At 45.4% G+C, this 4,823-nt stretch overlaps 1 pseudogene; it reads left to right on the top strand.

The window, feature by feature from the left end:
* The first annotated feature begins 667 nt into the window (after positions 1-667).
* LOC121149141 lies at positions 668-1,785 on the top strand (annotated as a pseudogene).
* Positions 1,786-4,823: the final 3,038 nt, after the last annotated feature.

Here is a 4,823-nt window from a genome sequence, read left to right as displayed (position 1 = left end):
GCTAGAGTCCTTGCCTTGAACATGCCAGGATCCCATATGGGCACCAGTTTCAATCCTGGCAGCTCCACTTCCCATCCAGCTCCCTGGTTATGGCCTAGGAAAGCAGTGGAAGATGGCCTAAAGCCTTGTGACCCTGTACCTGTGTGGTAGTATTGGAAGAGGATATGGGCTCCTAGCTTTGGATCTGCTCAGCTCCCACCATTGCGGTCACTTAGGGAGTCAAGATATTACTCTCTTTCTTCCTCTCTGTATATCTAAGTTTGAAATAAGAATAAGCAAATCGTAAAAAAAAAAAAAAAAGGTATAAAGTGAAGAAAGAAGGGTAAGAATCATATGGTGTTGGGCAACCACTCTGTGCACTCCAGCAGAGGGGAGAGGGCTTGGTGGCATTGGAGGAGAACGTCCTGTCCTCAGTGAAGTACCTGGTGCCTGGGGCTCAGGGGGGTTTCCACAGCCTTTGTGCGCACCATTCCTGAGATGGCTGGGGCTTAGGAGGCCAGGGAGGGGCTGGGAGAGCACCTGGTGAGCCCCCAAGGCCCTTGGAGCTGGCTCAGGGCTGGCACTGAGGCAGCAGCAGCAACAGCACAGGAGCGCTAGAGGGGTCATCAGAGAGAGCTAAGGCAGGGGGGTTAATCCCAGGGCAGAGTGCCTGTTGGAAGTTGCCATGATGGGGAGCATGAACAAACTGGTCAGCAGTGGCGGCGAGGTGGCTGCTCTGGGCCTCAAGCTGGCCTCGCTAGGCCTTCAACTCTGCGTGAGGCTTGCCAAAACATGTTTGTGCTGCTCCTTCTGTGGGAGCACGCCCAGCACCATGCCCCATACTGCGTGCTGTTCCAGCTGTGCCTGGCCAAAGGGCTGTGTGCACTCATCTGCCTCCAAGCAGTTGTGCTGGCTCTTGGTTGGGCAGAGGCCCCCATGGGGGTGCTGCTGGGCATCGTGGACTGCCGGCTGTTCACCTTCCTGGCCACACTCTTCTACTTTCAAGCTGCCTTCCTGCTCCTTTGCTTGGGTGTCACTTGCTACCTGGCCATGGCACACCACGGCTTCTCTGCTGAATGCCTGGCCAGCTAGCCATGCACCACCATGATGGTGTGATCCACCTGGATGCTGGCACTGGCCGTGGCCTTCCCACCTGTGCTGGATGATGGTGGTAAATACTGGGATGTGCCATGCGTCCTGGAGCAACAGCTTGACCTCACCCCTGACGTGCGCAGCCTCCTGCTGCTGCTAGCCTTGGTGGTGGGTGCTACAAACCTTGTCTAAATTTACCTGCTCTTCTTCATCCATGATCACTGCAAGATGAAGCCGGCGAGCCTAGAAACCACCATCAGCCATGACTGGACCTTTCATGGGCCCAGTGCTACTGGCCATGCAGCCGCCAATTGGCTAGCGGGCTTTGGCATGGACCTATGCTAACCACATTCACTGGCATCTGGGCTGCAGGGTCTGGCAAGGTCGTGCTGCCTGCTCCTACTGGAGGACTTTAAGATGGAGAAGAGACTGTGCAGGATGCTCTGTGACACAACACTGCTCGTCCTGCTGCTCTGGGACCCCTACATCCTGGCCAGCTACCTGCAGATGCTGGTGCGGCCCAGCACCATGCCCCAGGCCTACCTGTCCGCCTCAGTGTGTCTCACCTTCTTGCAGGCTGGCATCAACACCATCATGTGCTTCCTGTTTAACAGGGAGCTCGGGGACTGCTTCTGCGCCCAGTTCCTCCGCTGTCAGAGCCCCCAGGCAGCGCAGGCCACCCTCCCTTGCGATTTGGAAGGCATTGGGCTGTGAGGGCTCCATGAAACCAGAGCACTGGCACATCCAGAGCTCTGCCAAACTCTTTGGCCTGGGCAATGCTTCTTTCCTCTTTTCAGTTGAGAAACTGCTTTTAAGATGACTCTCAAAGTTAATAAATACCTGGATTGTACAGACCTGTGGCCTTTTGGGGGTGGGTGGGTTGAAAATGGAAGAGGGGTGTTGGGGAATAAGATGGAAGGTTCTGTGTGCCAGGTTCGCCCCAGCTCCAGCCTCCTCCCTTGAAAGATGCTATCTTTCTGGGTAGCAGTATGCTCCGCCTTCTTGTCCTGGTTCTTGGTATCTTCTACTCCACATGTGGTAACTTTTCTCCTTTCTTTTAAGTGCAGGCTACACTCATTTAATTCTTGGACCATTTCTTAAAGATCCTGGCCAGTTTCCTCAGAACTTGTCTCCAAGGTGACCTCCAATTGACACTTTTTTTTTTTTTTCAAAGGAGAAGAAGAGCCTGGGGAGGGGATGGCTGCTCATGCCCCATTTCTTGGGACTCTTCTTGGAAAGGAAGCAGCTGGTGGTGGTGCAAGTAAAGGGTGAATGGGAAGGTTCCTGATCTGCCTTCAGTGGGTGTGGCCTGTGGGGCAGAGTCCCTGGGCCCTTTCCATGTTCTTGGCAAATGCTGGACACCTGTGTTTCATATTACTGTGGCTTTGGGTGAGCAGACAAGGGAGTTAGTGGAAAAGGCCGACTTTTTTTTTTTTTTTTTTTTTAACGCAGGAAGTAAGTGACTGGCCATTTTTGGTTCTTTTTTTTTTTTTTTTTCTTTTCTACTGCTGAAAACTCACTGAACAAATGCTCTCTCTGTATTATATCCATCTCGAATGGCAACATTTCTGTAACATTGTGGCTTGTAAAAGAGTAACAAGTGTCTTGGTTAGTGGTGGTGTGGGGGTTAATATAGCATCTCATGGGGCTGTGTGGTCCTGTGTGTTCCTGGTGGTTGGGTCTTGGACTGGGAGGCTCTGGGAACAGAGTAACAAATCAAAAGCTTAACTAAGGAATTTTTGAAGGGGGAGGGAGGTTCGGGCAATAAATGATTAAAGTGATTTTATGGCGATGGCTAGTGGTTTGAGAAGTCTGGTTGTATTATGTCTTCTGAAATGAATTTGAAAACTGTTCTGTTGTTCGTGGTATTGATGAATGGCCTTGGCAGGTTCCCCAGTTCTGGGAGACCAAGTGTTCCCTTAAAGTGTTTTGCTAGGTTAAGCTGTGCTGTTTGTTCTCCTGAGGGTTGTTTGAATTGAATATCAAGAACTGTAATTTTGACTGATTATTTTTGCTAAAAACTATCATTTTCAACTGAAAGAATGAATTCGTCAAGTACTATACAGTTTTTTTATTATTTATTTATTTATTTGCTTCTACTGCTACATTTTTATTGACTTGCTTTCTTCTTTGAGTATTTATACCGGGATTTTCACTCTGGAAGAGAAAGAGAACTGTGCTATCTTAAGGGAATAACTTAATGAAGAAAACATTTGGAACTATGTGTGTGTGTGTGCACGTGAGTATATACATCAAATAAAATGTGTCCATTATATTTCATGTATTAATTTCAATTAAAATAATAAATTAATATATTCAATTAACAACCATTAACTCCATGAAAATCAAATTAATTAATGACTCTTTAACTTAATTATTTCAATTTGAAATCTCGAAATTGACTTGATTAAAACATTAGATTGCTTGGTTTTATTCATTTTAATTAACATTTATAAGTATATACTGTGAGCTTTTACTTTCCTATTATTAATTTTCCCAAAGGAATGAAAGTATTTGGATTTTTTTCCTCTTAGGCTTAATTAATTGGGTAGAATGAAAATGCTGGTGAGTATTTGAGAAAAGATAACCAAAAATTAGTCCCGTTAGTATGGAAATCAACATGAAGATTTCTTGGTATATGAACAGTCTTTATCAAAGACCTCTGGCAACATTGTGCACAGGGAGGTGTGCTGATGGCAGAGATGGAGTTCCTGGTTCCTGGCTTTGGCCTGGATCCAACCTGGCTGGTGTGGCCCTTGGAGGAGTGAACAAGCAGAGAGAAGAGCTCTTTTTTTTTTCTGTACCTCTATCTTCAAAATAAACAAACAGATTGTTTTTATAAGGAAGATATAGATAGATGTTTCTGTCATAATTGTATGATTTTTTCTTCTTTTCACAATCTTATTTTCTTACTTGGGACTAAAACTTAATATCCACTTCCCAGCTTATAGTCTGTGTTAATGTGCTCAAGTATCAGAATGAATTTGTTTCATTCAACTTTATTTTGTTTTTCATACATTGTTTTAATAAAGATTTATTTATTCATTTTTATTGGAAAGGCAGATATACAGAGAGGAAGAGAGACAGAGTGGAAGATCTTCCAACCGATGGCTCACTCCCCAGGTGATCCCAATGGCTGGAGTTGAGTCAGTCTGAAGCAAGGAGCCTCTTCCAGTTCTCCCACACAGGTGCAGGGTCCCAAAGCTTTGCACCATTCTTGACTGCTTTCCCAGGCCACAAGCAGGGAATTCGATGGGAAGCACGACCACAGGGATTTGAACCAGCATCCATATGGGACCCTGGTGAGTTCAACACAAGGACTTTAAATGCTTCGTTATCGCTCTGGGCTCTCATACATTATTTATATTGTAAATTATTAGGTCCATTATCTAAGGACAATTAGTTTATTTAAGCAAAAATTGTCACACATACAACATATGTGAAATGATGGAATTATTATTATGTGGTCTATGAAATAAAAAGATGTATAAGAAAGGAAGAAAATTAATGGAAGAATAAATTATGGCAGAAGAAAGAGGAGGAGAGAATGGAAATAGCTGAGAAGACCAGGAAAGAGAGAGAAGGAGAAGAAGAAATCCTAGCTATAGCAGGCGTGGCCAGCACACTTCATGATTTATGTTCTCTGCTTCCTCAGGGGACACAGGACTGTAGTTTCCCCATGGAATTGAGTTTTACACTCTAACAATGTGTCATGAAATGTGAAGGCAACCAGCTTTGTATGTTAGAAAACC

This window comes from Ochotona curzoniae, unplaced genomic scaffold (assembly GCF_017591425.1).
Source record: "Ochotona curzoniae isolate NIBS_2020 unplaced genomic scaffold, NIBS_Ocur_1.0 contig_1893, whole genome shotgun sequence".
NCBI lineage: Eukaryota > Metazoa > Chordata > Mammalia > Lagomorpha > Ochotonidae > Ochotona > Ochotona curzoniae.
The sequence above is the reverse complement of the archived record's forward strand: the minus strand, read 5'-3'. Positions and strand labels throughout refer to the sequence as shown.